Raw genomic sequence first — 16,443 nt, forward strand, 5'->3', positions numbered from 1 at the left:
GTCTAGGCACAGAATTGCTGAGTCAAAGGGAAAAAAAATAAACGTCTCTTTTGTTTAAGCCACTGTTATTTTGAGTCTGCTAGAGTAATTGGACCATATCCCCATACATTGGCAATCCCCGCTTCTTTGCCTCACTCTCTGGCACCTTTGCTCCTGGAATCACCATCTTGTCTGAGACTCCACTTTCATGAAATCCCAAATGAAAATAATTGGACAGTGACCGATGTAATAAGAAAGTTGAATGGGTGGTCCCTTCAGTTCAGATGCCTTAAGCTCCATTGCAAATGATGGCTCATCTTTAAAGTGCATGTGGCTTTCATATTTGTGTCTGACAAAGGGGCTCAGACACCAGCATTTATGTCAACTGAATACTTATCAGGTGCTAACACTGATCTGGGCATGGACGGGAGAAGGATGAAACTGATGAGATTAAAGGAGGTGCCCCCTCCCAGAGGTCTGTGGGAGAAATGAAAGCTTGGTGGGTTTTATGTACTTTTATTTTTATTTTATTTTTTTTTGCTAGAGGCCTGGTGCATGAATTCATGCACAGGTGGGGTCCCTCAGGGTGGCCTGCAGGGATCGGGCCCCAGCTCATGCCCTCAGGCTCACAGCCCCGCAGTTCCTGCCTGGAACCCCGCTGTGGCCTGGCACTGCCCCCTCACCTGCTCCACCATCCTGCTGCCGCCGTCCAGCTGTCCAACTCTCGCCATCCAGCTCTCCTTGGGGCCCATCAGCGTCAGCAGCACCTCCACTACCACCTGCTGCCAGCGCAGCATCACAGACTCCCGCGATGTTCCACCCTGCCCCCTGGTGGTCAGCGCACGTCATAGTGAGCGGTCGAACTCCCCGTCAAACAATTTGTATATTAGGCTTTTATTATATAAGAAGATTGATTTCAAAGAGGAAGGGAGAGGGACAGAGAGATAGAAACATCAATGATAAGAGAGAACCATTGATTGGTTGCCTCCTGCACATCCCACACTGGGGACTGAGCTTGTAACCCGAGCATGTGCCCTGACTAGGAGTCGAACCATGACCTCCTGATTCATAGGTCGATGCTCAACCACTGAGCCACACCAGCTGGGCTATTTTGTTTTTTATATCTAAGGAAGGATTCCCCTAAATAAGAATCAGTGCAGCCATGGCCGGTGTGGGTCAGTGGTTAGAGTGTCGGCCCACACATCAGAGGATTGTGGGTTTGATTCCTGGTCAAGGGCACAAGCCTGGGTTGGGGATTCACTCCCCTCCTCCACTGAGGGCCCATACGGGAGGCAACCAGTTGATATGTCTCTCCCACATCAATGTCTCTCTCTCTCTCTTTCATTCCCTCCCTCCCTCCCTCCCACTCTCTCTGAAGAGCAATGGAAAAAATATCCTCGGGTGAGGATTAACAACAACAAAACAGAATCAGTGGGGAAGCTCATCAAAATGCAGATGCTGGGGCCCGCCCCCCTCTGGCTTATTCAAATTGGTAGGGTCCTAGGAGTCTGCATTCTCTATGAGCTTCCTAGAGGAATCCAAGGTGCTTCTGGGTGGGCCAGTTGTTCAGGGCAGCTGGTGGGGAAATGACAGGCAATACTCTCAACAGGATGAGCCAGGCTGTGTTTTGAAATTTGAATTTCATCCTTCAGTCAATGGGAGTCTTGGAAGGGTTAAAGGCAAAGGTGGGACTTGATCAGATCTGTGTTCTAGAACAACCCCTCACTGTATGTGGAGAATAAATGGACGGTTGTGTGTATTTGGGGGAGGGAAGAGACAACCACGCAGTGATTGCGGCAGAGGGCTGGGGAAGAGGCTGGATTTGCCCAGAATGACTTGCCTTGGCAAATACCGGGTTGGGGAAATGGATGACAAGGGGAGGGACCCTGGGATGTGTAGAGGTTGCCACATTGATGGGGACACGGAAGGAGGGGAGGTGGGGGCTGGGTGGGCTGGGTGTTCCGTGTGAAATGATTAATGTAGAGTGGCTGTGAGAGACCCAGGGGGAGACATTTGTAGAAATACCGGGGCAGAAACTCCTCTTTCCTAGGGGTCCCTAAAAGGCAGTATCCGGGTGCCTTTTTTAAAAATCCAAAAGCTCTTCCATTCCCAAAGGGAGATCTATATATAACACAAAAACTCTCACAATTAGCCTTGATCCAGACATTGAACCCCTCTCCCCACCCCATTCTCAAAGTGCCTCTGGCATGTAGGTGTCTTGTAATCATATTTCCTCTGCTTGTTAATGAACTCACTGAGGCAGTACTCCTGGAGAGAGAAAGATTTCATTTGTCTGGGGCTGAGAAGGGAGACGGGGTTGCCAGAGCTAATGAGGAATCAATGCCTCGTAATTGCTAATTAAATGAGCTTGGCTCTCTCCTGGGGCTATTAGTTGGCTGGCTGGCCCTTGAGTGTCCACAAATTTAATTATACTCCCCAATAAACACCCACAGCACCCACCACCCCCCGGTATCTCTGTGGGGGAAACCAAGGAGAAGCAGGATCTTCATGTGTGTGCTGAAACCATCAGTTCATTTGTTAATACATTGATTTATTCTCTGATGCCTTTATTGATTCAACCAATGTTTATTGAGCACCTGCTGTGTGCCAGGCCCTGGTTAGGTGCTGGGGCCACAGCAGTGAAAAATACAAGTGCAGTCTCTGCCCTCATGGAGCTCACAGTGTAATGGGGGTGACAGACAGTCCTGTAAACAGTTAACAATAATCGGAGTAAGTGCTGGAGGGAAGACACCCCAGGTCTATGAGAGTGTATAACACAGACTTGATAAGGTGGGTGTGAGGCAACAAGAGAGGTTTCCCTTGGTGAAATAAGGCTGGGATAAGAAAGGAGAGGGAGCTCGGGGGGAGCTCTGGGAGGCAGAGCTCTGGGAGCAGCAAAGACCAAGACTCTGAGGCTGGAATGACTTATTCCTGGAATTTTTATTGACAAATCTCCAGTAGTGTCCGTGACTTGATTAGGATGTCGAGAAGAACTGGGGGTGAGCCTCACTGATGCCACCACTCACCTACACAAGTTTACACCTGTCCTGTAGTTGGTCCATGGAACTGATGGTGAGGTGTGGGAGAAAATAAATGATTCCTGGAATTTTTATTGACAAATCTTTTTTTTTCTTTTTTTTTTTCTTTTTTTATTGACAAATCTTAGTAGAATCCTGGTCTAGAGAGACCATCCCCTCATTGATTCCCAAGGCCCTGGGTTCAGTCAGATATTTTGTATTTTCAGGCCTGTGGGCGGCATATGAGTGACATGGCCAACACCATGCATGGCACATTGCTATGTGATCATGGGGTGCATGCCCCTCTTTTAGTCCCTTCCTTGCTCTTGTCCCATGGAATTGGCCAGCTCACTCCCCTGGGTGGAAGTGATTCCTTCCTGGCCTCCCCTGCCCCACAGTTACTTGTCCATCTCAGGTAGAGGTTGATGGGAGTCCGCGCTATGAGGAAGCTGTGACTTGTTGTCATAGTACACCAGAACAACAAAATCACTAGTCTTCCACACAGCACTAGACCACAACTGCTCCAGTCTTCTTTGCCACCCTTTGCCCTGTGTCTGCAACCCCCCAGCCCAGCTCTTTCCCTTCACCTGAGCCAAGTTGTAATATATGGGCTTCTTGCTTCTCCACCACCTCCTGTCTTCCATTCCTGGTCCTCCTGGGGAGAGGACGGGTCTGGTCTGGAAGGGCCCAACTCCCACCCACGAAACATGGAATTTGTAGTTGAAAGGATGTGGGGTTGACTTGCAGATTCACCCTTGGCCTGAGACCCCTTGACCTGTCCCTCTCTGGGTCTCAGTTTCCTCAACTGTCACCTGGATGTAATAAATCCCATGTCCCGAAGTTGAAGATGGCATGTATAATGTATGTAAAACGACTGACACAATGTTTCTCAAAGAAGTCTGGAAAGAGCACATTAATGTCATCTTGGCAGGCACCCCTTTTGCCCCACAATCCTACAGATGGATCATTGTACTTGTTGGGAATTACAGACTTCTGTGTGCTGTTTCATCTCATCTAGAAAATAATGCATTGGAAAAAATCTATTAAGCGAGGGGGCAAGTCTCCAGAAGCGTCAGACACCCCAGACCACCACCCTCTGTTCCCCCATCAAGGTACAAGGCTCTCCTTTAACCTGGGAAGCTGCCGGTGTCCTGCTGCTGAAATGAAGTCGGCCCGGACCTGCTGGGAGCTGTCCAGAAGCGGGTGCTGAAGCAGGTCGCGGTTCCCCCTCTGGACCCCGAGAGGCGCTGTCCGGAGTCTCCGTGCTGAAATAAATAGCAATTTTCTTCCGTGGTCCTCGAAGAGCTGTCTCCAGCCTCGGTGCTGAAGAAAACTTAACTTTCCTCTCTTTCAGGCTCAACCCACTCCCCTGCCTTCTCTGTTCCTCTGACATTGGGGAACCCGCCTTCCAAACATTTCTTTCCTCTCCGACCCTCTTTCCCGGGCGCTTCAGAATGGCAAGGGGGCCACTTGGAGAGGTCGCAACTAGGACTCATACCGGCTCCTCACCTCACGGCACGTCCCCAGGACTTACCTCCCAGGTAGTCAGCCTGGTTGGTCTCTGCTTTCCAGACCGTCAAACTTCGCCCGCCGTCTTTGTCGCTTTCTGGGAAGATGTTCATGCGCTGACCTGCAAACCCGCCCCATCCCCGAGGTACCGGGTCCCCAACCACCCCTCCTTCCACGCAGCTTAAGTCCTTCCCCTGTGCCCTTCCCCTGTGCGTCTCACCTGCTCCCAGTCTTGTAGGCAGATGCAGGTGTCCAGTGACTGCCGAGGCAGTGACTGCGCTTTTATGGGCTTTGGGGAAGGCGGGGCACCGGGAACCCGGGGAGGGGCTTTGCCAGCCGGCCAATGGGACTCCGCCTCGAATGCAGCTCCAAAGATTACCTCATGGGTTGTGGCCTCAGCTTCAGAATAAAAGACTGGCATCTGCCCAAAATCTAGGTTGGGGTTTTCTGGAGGGGGAGGGGCCACTCATTGTAGTCCCCAGGATCTACCCACTCGGCCCAACCCCCTCCTGGGTCTCTGAGCTCCCCACCAGTTTAGCAGCTCTGGCTCAGTCAGTACTTGTTTCTCCAGCTTGTGCTGTTGCTAGATCAGGAGAGATAAAGCTGGTAAATTCTGTTGTAAAGCTGGTAAATTCTGTTGCGGGGAGCAGAGGGGGGACAGGGCAGGTTCAGAATATTTAAATCTAGTTTCAGATTGAGAAACTGAGGTCTGTGTGAATGTAGGGCTCAGAGGAGCCTGGAGCAGAGGTGGGACTCAAGCCTAGGCCTTCTGATTCCTTGACTCACAACCCAACTCATAACTTAGTTTATTGTTTTACTTTACTGAGTAGACTCTGAGCCAAAAAACACACAAACTTGGGTTCAAGTCCAGATTTTCCTCCTCCTTGCTGTGGGACTTTGGGCACAGTTGAACCTCTCTGGGCTTCAGTTTCCTCAACTGTGAAATGGTGATGACTGTAGTATCTTCTCAGAGCGTTGTGATGAGGCATTAATGCTATGGTGTGGATTGCATGTTGGAAATAAATAATTAGGGCTAGGACTAAGGTGAGGGAGGCACTTGCCTCAGGTACAAAATTTAAGGGAGCACCCAAAAAAACCTCAGTAATTAAAGTAAACCATATTTCAATGCAATGTGTTTTTTTTAAAAAATCAAAATTAATGAAAAATCCACAATAAGCAAAATATCATTTTAAATAAAAAATAGCATTCCTGATTTTTTCCTTTAGCCTCAGGCTCCAATGCAGCTTGGCATGACATTAGAAAAAATGTCTGGACCTGGTAATTTTTCCAATAATGTAGCTATTGTTATTTCCCAAGATGTTCCATCCATTTTCTCAAAACACCTTTACTGTATTATGCACAGCGTTGGGGGAGGGGCACATTCATGAATTCAGCAACTAACCTTCCTTTAGGGAGGGTGAAGACATGAAAAAGTAACTCTTCTCCAATATAGCATGCATGGCAATAAAGGGATTTGTGTTCTGGCTTGTGCTTTTCCTAGTATGAAAGTCCCCTAAAAGAGCTGCTTATTTTGTGCAATGTGAGCTCACAAATGAGCTACCTGCAGATCACCCTTGGATCCAGGAACGTCAGATAAGGTTTGTCAACCAAGATACCCAAACCAAGGTTTAACTCCATAGATGCACCGGGGGAAAGTTCGGTCACACCCAGGGGGAGTGGACACAGAAGCTGTTTGGAATTCTGACACATAGTAGGTACTCAACAAATTCACTGTCAAGTGCAATACTCATCTGAAACACTCTAACTTCTGCATTATGTCTCCACTCAGAGGCTCGTCCCCAGGACTCCTTCACAGTTCCAAAAGAGGAGCAAGGAACTTGCTACCAAAGGAAGAAGAAATGGGAATGTAGCCTAGAAATGGCTGCTTTATTTATTTGCTTCCTTGCTTTTCCTTTTCACCTTTTTATTTTGGGGAAAAAAAATTCAAACCCACAGGCAAATAGCAAGATAGTGCAATGCACTTCTGAACATAATCGTCTTTACCTAGATTCACCCACCCATTGTTAACATTTTGCCACATTCACTTTATCTTTGTCTTTGTCTCTCTTCCAACCATATAAGTGGCAGACACAGTGGCCCCTTCATTCCTAAATACTTCAGCATGCTTCCCCCATGGTCAAGGACAGTTTCCTATGTAACCATAATGTGATCATCACAACCACAAAGTTAAAATTGTGACAATACTATTTATTATCTAATCTCTAGGTCATGTTCCAGTTTGACCAGTTGCCTCAATACTGTCCTTTATGACGTTTATTTCCAAGTTGGGATCCAATTCAGGATTGTGCAATGTATTTCATTGTCCTGTGTTTCCCATCTCTTTTGCAAAGAGGTGAGCTTTGTAGTAGCTCTATCTTGTTAGACCCCAGGGTTCTCCTCTCAACTAGAGATCTGACTGCCTTCAATGAGAATGTGCACTACACACAGTGCCTGGCACCCCTTCGTTACAACACAATTTTATTTAGAGGATTTTAAAAGTCACTTCCTCCTTCAACATTCTAGAAAGACATGGCCAGAAATACACACCTCAAACCTACTTTATGCATTCACTTCACAATGAAAATATTTGCACTGGGGATTCAGCAGGGAACAAAGCCAATCTCATTTTTGTATTCCATTTAGTGTAGAAGATAGACAGTAAACAAATATATAAAGGAACAAAATAACCTCACACAATAATGACAGCTAGAAGAAACAGACTTGGGGGGGGGGGTGAGGTGGGGTATGATAGAGTAGGAGTCTGCTAACTTTTCTGTAAAGAGCCAGAAAGTAAATATTTTCTGTTTTGCAGGCCAGCTGGTTTCTTTCCTGGCTATTCTGTTGATGTAGCTCAAAGGCAGTCTTGGAGGATATATATGGGTGTGACTGTGTTCCAATAAAACTTTATTTACAAAAATAGTGGCAGCTTTGCCTTGGCTGATGTGCTCAGTGGTTAGAGCATCCGCCCTTGCACTGAAGGGTCGCAGGTTTGATTCCCAGTTAAGGGCAAGTAGCAGGGTTGCAGGTTGGGTCCCTGCCCCATGGGGTGTGTGCGGGAGGCAACTAATCAATGTGTCTCTCTTACATGTTTTTTTTTCCCCTTTCTCTCTTCCCCTCCCTCCCTCCCTTCCACTCTCTCTAAAAATAAATTGAAAAAATATCCTAGGGTGTGGATTAACAGCAACAAAAAAATAGTGGTAGCTCATTTGGCCCAAGGGACATAGTTTCTAGTCCCTGCCGAGTTAGTGACTGGCTGGGGTAAGACACATAGCTTTAGGCTGGATGGTTGGGGCAGGGCTCTCTGAGGTGGACTCATCTGAGCTGAGACCTGAAAGGTGAGAAGAAGACAACCATGGGAAAATTTAAAGGACAAATATCAGGCTGAACAGTGAGTTTGTTGGGTTACTGTTTGTAGGAACAGTTAGTTCCTAGAAACTGTGTGTGTGTGTGTGTGTGTGTGTGTGTGTGTGTGTGTGTGTGTGAGAGAGAGAGAGAGAGAGAGAGAGAGAGGCCCTGAAGTGTGTCTTGGAGGGGACTCTCAGGAGTTATACTCAGAAAGAGGTGGCCAGGCTTTGGTCATTCAGGCCAGGAGCAGATCATACAGGAAAACCTCCCCCCTTTCTTTCTCTCCCTTCTTGAGCTTTTACTTTGTGTTGGGCTTGGTGCCAAACACTTCACATGCCAAGTGTTCCGAAGGCTTCAGGACAACCCCATACAATTGCTGTCATTGTTGTGCCCATTTTGCAGATGAGGAAACTGAGGATCTAAGGAACGGTCCAAGGCCACCAAAGCAAGAGGCAGAGCTGGGATTTGAACACAGCTCTTGCTTGGCTGGCGTGGCTCAGTGGTTGAGCGTTGACCTAGGAACCATTGGGTCACAGTTCTATTCCGGGTCGGGGCACATGCTTAAGTTGCGGCTCGATCCCCAGGTGTGGGTTGTGCAGGGGGCAGCTGTTTGGCGATTCTCTCTCATTATTGATGTTTCTATCTCTCTCCCTCTCCCTTCCTCTCTGAAATCAATAAACATTAAAAATAAATAAGTAAACATAGCCCTGTCTCTTGGCTCCAAAGCCCGTGCTCCTCAGCACTCTCCCTCCCCAACATTGCCTTCATTTGTGGTCTCCTTCAGACCTTCTGGACAGAGAAACCCTCTTCACTGGGATTCGGAGGCTTTTCCATTCTAAACCGCGGAGCAGATGTGAAATGCCCTGCTTTAAGGACGTGGCAGAGGCAAACCGCTTCCCCCACAGACCACAATAATTGGGGGCTGGAGCTGGGATGGGGACCCCCGTCTGCTGACTCCAAGATCTAAATTCTTGTTAACTGTCCATTCCTTCCCCTGTCCTCTTCTAGAGTCCTCATACATATATAACCTTATCCACTATTCTCCGCACACACAACCTTTTATTTATTTACTTACTTTTTAGAGAATTCCGCTTTAAAGCCAGGTGTATTGAGGTATAATTTCTATACAGCAAGATTCATATTTTTAGGTGCGCAGTTCTGTAAATTTTGACAATTGCAGTTATGTATCCACCACCATAGTCAAGAAACAGAACAGTTCCCTCACCCCAAAAACGTTCTCTCCTGCCCCCTGTATAGTCTATCCCTACCCTGATCGCTAATCCCTGGAAACTGCTGATCTGATCTCCATCATTATAGTTTTGCCTTTTCCAGAACATCATTTAAATGGGATCACATGGCGTGCAGCTTTCGATGTCTGGCTTCTTTCATCTTCACAATGCATTGGAGATCCATCCCTGTTGTTGTGTGTCTCGGGAAGTAGCTTCTTCTCATTAACGAGTAGCATTCCATTGTGTGGGTGGAGTAGGGCTTGTTGAGTCACTAGTGCAGGGACCCTGGGTTCAAGGACATCTCTAGGTTTGGGGGATTATGAATAAAGCTGCTAGAAAGGTTCACGTGCAGGTGTTTGTGTGGACAATATGTTTTCATTTCTCTCTGGAAATACCTAGGAGTGGGATGTCTGGGCCATATGGTCAGGGTATTTTTGACTTTTGAGAAGCTGCCCAACTTTTTTCTCAAAGTGACCACACTATCTTGCATTCCCGTGAGCGGTGGATAAGCGTTTCTGTTGCTCCGCATCTTCATCAGCACTTGGTATTGTCAGCTTTTTTTTTTTTTTTTTTTTGAGCCACCTAAGCAGTGTGCAGTGTCTTTTTCTTTCTTCAGTGTCTTCTTTTAATACATAAGATAGCATTCTATATATTCCGTACAGAACGTGCTGTTTTTCACTTAACAGTATCTATAGGAGAACACAATCCTATGTAATCATCAGCAAAAAGTCTAGTTGGAGAGACAGACACTCCCAGGTCATTACAGCTCAGAGTGGACAAAGCTGTGAGGGAAGAAACTCAGGGTACTGTGGGAACCCAAGGAAGTCACCTGCCCCAGTCCAGGAAGATGGGGGATAAACCAAAGAGGGCTTCCTGGAAGAGGCACCACTGTAGAAATTGAGACCTAAGTCTGAGAAGGAGTGAGCTGGGTGAAGTTGCAGGAGTGTGTCCCTGATAGAAGGAACATCATATACAAAGGCCCAGGAGAAAACTCTGGATTTTGGCACGTTTAGATTCAGGACCCACTTGGCTGCAGAGTCCTTCCTCCTCTTGCCTCTTCTGCCTACTTTGGGGTCTAACTGGCCCATTTAAACAGAGGCAGCAACTTTCCCTTGCAAACACTGGCACCTTACAAGGCTCCATTCTGCCTTCCAGAATAATCATAGCTGGTGTTTTTTAATCACTTACTGTGCCCTTGCTAATTTTGCTCTGCCCTTGTCATCTCCCTGGGAATCTCAGCTTCATAAACAGTCCCCTTTGACTGTTTTCTCCCCTTTGGGTCCCTAGGATCTGCAACATTTGCCTATGTCCCAGGAGACAGGCAGGTGCAGGTGGACAGAAATGAATGAGTCTCATTAGAGAATGTCCCCCACGAGGCTCCAGTTAGGAACAGTAGCTAATTATCTCCGGGGATAATAAGCCAACAATGAGTATTAATTAATAGCTCATCACAGTAGAAAAGAAGGTTTAGGAATAAGGGTCTCCAGTGATTCTTCCTCCCTGTTCCCTGCCTGACACACACACATGCACAGCCCCTTCCTCAACCGTTACTATAGAGACCTCTTTCCTGCCACCCTCATGAGCATTCATAAATCAAGACTGCACAGATGGTGGCCTCAGCAAGCCTGTTGTTCTCTCTTCTAAGGACAGTTTCTGGAGCCCTGAGGATTAAGGAAACAGGGCTACTCTGGACAACATCTGCCTGGTTCTGAAACCTGACCCTCCAGCCCAGGCAGGAGGAGATTAATGGAGGCATTTGCTTGGAAGGGGCAGAACACACAAACAGGACCACACATAGGCCAACCTCCTCACCTGAGGCCTCCGGGGAATCCCTAATGAAGGTCTCAGCCCCCCCTCCCCCGCCCCCAGTGAGAATCACCCCAGGCACTTTAACACTTCAGACCTGGGGGAAGAGGAGACTCTTGCAGTGTGTATCCTGGAATTATTGCAATAATACCAGCTAGTGTTTCCTGAGCATCTATTTCGTGCCCATCACTGCACATTTTATGTATATTAAGTGCACACTGAAACACTATATATAATAATTATAATGCTGATGCTCATTTATTTGTCTAAGAGCTTTATGTATCGTACAAGGGCAAGGATCTTGCCCATTTTAATCCCACTGTATTTCCCAATGCCTGGAATGGATAGTCATTGAATGAATGAATGATTTCATTTACTTCTCACAGCCACCCTGCAGCATAAGTACTAAATCCCATTTTTTGGGACATGGGAACCAAAGCTCAGAGAAGTGGAGACATACCCCCCAGGACACCCAGCAAGTAGGGGGCAGAGAGGTATCTGAAAGGAGGTCTTCCTATTACAGAGCTCCCTCACCCTCGTTTGGATGAGGTCCAGAGAGGGAAAGTAACTTTCTGCAGTTCACAAAGCATGTCAGGGACCAGCCAGGACTAGAATACAGCTTTCCCACCCCTCTCTCTGGCCCTCTTTCCCTTGGCTCTTCCCTATTCCCTTGCAGCCTTAGCAACAAGCACAACATCTCACAAACATTGTTTCTCAAAAGTAGATATTAGTGGATGATGCTGTATGTACCAGAGTCAGGCCTTTAAGAGGCTTCTGGAGCCCTTTTCAGGTTATCTGCTGCAATCTCACATCTGTCTAAGAGGCCAAGACATAGAGTTTTGTCCCTGAGGGGAAAAGGGAAGCACACCAAGGCCAGATTGCTAGCTGATGGTCACACCAAGAGAGGGTGGCTGTCTGGGACTGGATGTCCCCTCCCCCCATGCCATCCTGCTGCTCCCCTGAATGACTCCTCTCTCACACCTGCCAGTTTCCAAAACCGATTTTGTGGCTTTTGTGTTGCTTCTCTGACCCTCACAACATCCTTTCAATAAAACCCTTTTCTGTTTAAGCAATACTGCCAGCTACCATTTATTGAGCACCTACTAGGTGAGGGCTCTCTCTACCTTGTCTCATCCTTACATTAACTTCCCAAGCTTGATGCGATTAGCCCTGTTTCTTGGAGTTGTAAGTGGGCACAGAGAGGTTGGGACACTTGCCCAGGCTCACACAGCAGGGAAGCAGGGAGAGCTGTTGTTCGAAACCAGAGCCCCCACTCGTAGCCGCGGTGTGTGGTTGGTGTCTGTGTTCTGAGAGGGACCAGCTCCCAGTCTGCCAGGGGTGGTTCTCAGGCTGCAGAGTCTATGAGGAAAGCCACGCCTCTCGGGACCTGGTTTCCTGTCCAGCCCTGAGTCCTGGAAGAACCGTGAACACACACCGAACAGCGTGTTCTCCTTTCTCAGCTTTTGGAAGTGCTTCATGTATTGACAAAATTCCTGGTACAACCCTCCCCAGCAACGGTCCTTCCTTTGACTGCACATCCTAGCAGTGGGGGATGGGGCAGGAACAGAATTCTTGGTAGCCACAGAGGTGGAAGGGAATAAGATGGGTGTGGGTCAGGGAGGCCGCTCGGAGGCTGTGCCATTTGTGTAGAGACAGGAAAGGCGAGAAAGAGCCAATCAGTGACAGGAACCTGCCAGGCAGCGGGAATAATAGGTGCAGAGGGAGCAGCAGAGGCAAAGGCCTGCAGGTGGGAAGCAGTTTTGGAGAATCTGAAAGAAGTCCAGGTCCACCCTCCTGTCCACTGGGATCCCGGCCATTCACTGTGGTCAGTGATAAAGTTGGTCCTTGGAGCCTGTGTTCTCTATAAGGAGGCTGAAGACTCAGACCCAGCGCAAGCCAGGGTCACAGTACGTGCTCAATTAATGTTTGTTGATGAAAGAATGAACAAAGCAAAAAACTGGTAGGGATTTAAGAGATCAGACAGTCCAGGAATCACAAACTCAAATTCAAGCAGAGGTGTTTCATGTTAACATCCCAGTTTGGGCTCTTTAAAAAAAAATAAAATAAAAATTGCCCTAATCAGTTTGGCTCAGTGGATAGAGCATCGGCCTTCGGACTGAAAGGTCGCAGGTTCGATTCCGGTCAAGGGCGTGTACCTTGATTGTGGGCACATCCCCAGTAGGAGGTGTGCAGGAGGCAGCTGATTGATGTTTCTCTCTCATCGATGTTTCGAACTCTCTATCCCTCGCCCTTCCTCTCTGTAAAAAATCAATAAAATATATTTAAAAAAAATTTTTTTATTGTTGACAGTATTATAGATGTCTCCCATTTTCTCTCTTTTTGTCCCCCTCCACCCAGTCTCCCCAATTTGGGCTCTAAAAAAAATCATGCAAGGAAACAGACCCCAATGGCTGCCAGTCGGAATGCCTACCCAATCTCTTCATTTGATCTGTGGGAGAAACTGAGTTCAGAGCCATCACATAACACTTGAAAGTCTCACAGCTCATAACTAAGAGCTGGGACCATGATGATAATGAGCTTCTATTTATCGAATGCTTACTGTATGCTTCACATACATTCTCTCAATAAATACAACTCCTGTGAAAAAATACTGAGATCCCCTATTTGTTTGTTTAATTTTTACTTATTAATTTTAGAAAGAGGAAAGAGAGAGAGAGAAACTTGGATTTGTTGTTCTACTTATTTATGCCTTCATTGGTTGTTTCTTTTATGTACTCTGACCGGAGCTCGAACCCACAAGCTTGGTGTATGCAGACTACGCTCTAATCAACCTGGCCAGGGCCTTTTTGTTTTGTGTTTGTTTGTTTGTTTAATATATTTTTATTGATTTCAGAGAGGAAGGGCGAGGGAGAGAGAGACAGAAACATCAATGATAAGAGAGAATCGTTGATTGGCTGCCTCCTGCACACCCCATACTGGGGATGGAGCCCACAACCCGGGCATGTGCCCTGGAATCCAAAGATGACCTTCTGGTTCATAGGTCGACCCTCAACCACTGAGCAACACCGGTCAGCCCCCCCCCCCCCTTTTTTTTTAATTGATGAGGAATCGAGGAGGGTAAAGGACTCATCTAGAATCCCAGGGCAGTAAATGGCAGAGACTGGATTCTAACTCAATCTGCTTAGAGCTAAGTCTTTGTATATACTCCCTTCAAGAGTGCATTTTCCCTATATTTGTACAGGAGGAAACTGGGGCAGTGGAATGTGGTGTGTGTGTGTGTGTGTGTGTGTGTGTGTGTGTGTGTGTGTGATTCAATACAGCCAACAGTGATTGAGCCAATCCTTTGAAACCCCAAAAGTTAAGAATTAACCCATTGATTTGATTCGCGCCCCCAACTCCAGATTTACCCACGCCCGAGGCTGCGGTTTCCCACTCCCACAGCAAGTGCTCCAACCTTCCTCCCCTACAATAAGTGTACGCAATAGGCGCTTAATGAGCTCTCTGATGGAGGTTGTGGAAGCAGCGGCGAAGCTGCAGGAGGGAGAGGGTTCTGCTTCCCCGCCCTCCCCCCTCAACTCCTCGGGGTCTGCCCAGCCCCCAGCCCCAGCCCCAGCCCCAGCGCACCCGGAGCTCTCCCACTGCAATTACGGTAATTAGCTCCGAGCCTCCAGCCCCGGCGGGAGGAGGTAGGGAGGCGGACTTTGGCCCAGACTGACCTGCTTCCAGGCGGGCCCTCGGATTGGTCCACTCTGAGCACGTGATGCGCATAGTGGACTTGTTGCTGGGCATCCCAGCGTTGCCCAGGCAACGCCTGCCGCGCGTCCTCTCTGCCAAGTGCCTGAGAGAAGTGGCTGTGCAGAGGGTCTGGAGACTTGGCAGGAGAGAGAGGAGGAGGAATCGGGAGAGGGAGGCAAGCTGCTTCCCTTCCCTAGCTTTCCCAGGCCCCAGCCCCCCAAACCCCTGGCCATGAGGCCCCATAGACTTGACATCCAGGTGGGTGCACACAGCAGGTTCAAGGTCACAGACCTGGCCAGGGGGAACGCAGCCCGCCAACACAGACAGGACCCATGCCAGGGACTATCCCATGAGCAGACAGGGTGTATAGACAGAACACAGATATACAGATCTTGCATTAACAAGTAGTTGCTGAAAAGCCCACCAGGCTCAGAGCTTGTGTTCAGAAAGGTATGATATTAAACAAGACGGAGATGAGACAGTCCCTGTCCTTGAAATCATCACCCTCATCACAGTTGCTTCTACACCTGATCACTTCCACATGCAGTGCCTCAGCCAAGCACTTGACCTGCATTTCATCTTCATTACATCCCATTTTACAGATGAGGAAACTGAGGCTCAGAGTGGGGCCAGCTAGGAGGCAGGGACCTAACTAGAAGGTAGGGACTCCACCCTCCAGGAGTGTCTATTAAAGCCCACATTCTTATTCACTTTATAATACTTGCTATATTAATCATAATAATGATAATAGTGTATTAGTTAGCTATTGCTGTGTAACAAATTACTCCAAAGATTAGTGGCTTAAAAACAACAATATTGAACATGATAATATATACACCTTGTTGTCACCTTAAAAGATGCTACCTCTAAGAAAAAGGTTGGTGTGTTTTTTTTTACATAATTAGAATACAACAAATGCATGAAATTGAACACTGATTCAATGTTATTATCCAATATATAAGACCTATTCAAATTTTGGTGACCATCCACATCATGTTCTTCATAGTACTTTTTTTTTTTTTTTAATCTGGGATATAATCAGAATCATATGTTGCATTTGGTGTTCCTGTCTGAGTTCATTCTCTTTGACTTCCATACATTTGGAGAGAGCAGAGAAGTTGTTTCATAGATGCTTTTGGTTTGGATTTGTCCTATGGTCTCTCTAATTCATTTCATTCATTCCACAAGCACTTATTGAGCTCCTACTGCATGCCAGATGCTGGCATCTCAACAGCTAAGAGGATTTCCTGGTTGTGCGATAAAGCCATCAAGTGGGTGGGTAGTAGTGATGGCTTTGATATGTCCAGCCCTTCCTGGCCAAATATCCAGCTCTATTATACACTGGCTGTGTGACCTTGCATTGGACACTTTCCCTCTCTGGGCTTTAGTTTTGCCACTTGGAAAATGTTGCCAATGCTAGCCTTAACTACTTATGGGGGTTCTGAAAATTGAATGGCACCACACATGGCTAGACTGGTAAATACCAAATGCACAATAAACAAAGTTAACTCTTATGATTTTATTATTCTGTGAATCTAGTTCACAGTTTCGCCTTCTCCTTGGCTCTGCTGACATCGGGGCCAGATAGTTCGCTGTGGCGGGTCGTCCTGTGCACTGTAGGATGCAGAACACATCTCCACCTACTTCGTGCCAGTAACAGACTCCCCTAAGTTGTGACAACCACAAGTGTCCCCAGATATTGCCTGGTGTCCCTGGCGGAAGAGAATCACCCCCTAGGTGAGGATATGTGATATATGATATATGACTTTAAAGACGATAATTGAGGCAATCTATAACTAGGAGATCAAGCACTCCATTCCCACACAACTAAGGGTTGCGAGATGCTAATGAGTCTAAAGTCC

General features: G+C 47.4%; 1 long non-coding RNA gene and 1 other non-coding gene across 2 annotated transcripts in view; one reads left to right on the top strand and one right to left on the bottom strand.

The window, feature by feature from the left end:
* LOC129149421 (uncharacterized) overlaps window positions 1–16,443 on the top strand; it is a 53,744-nt gene that overhangs the window by 13,615 nt on the left and 23,686 nt on the right. The window lies entirely within an intron of this gene.
* MIR7C (microRNA mir-7c) lies at window positions 3,428–3,506 on the bottom strand. Its single transcript, NR_129273.2, has one exon. It is a non-coding gene; the product is annotated as a microRNA mir-7c (primary transcript).

This window comes from Eptesicus fuscus, chromosome 6, assembly GCF_027574615.1.
Source record: "Eptesicus fuscus isolate TK198812 chromosome 6, DD_ASM_mEF_20220401, whole genome shotgun sequence".
Lineage (NCBI taxonomy): Eukaryota > Metazoa > Chordata > Mammalia > Chiroptera > Vespertilionidae > Eptesicus > Eptesicus fuscus.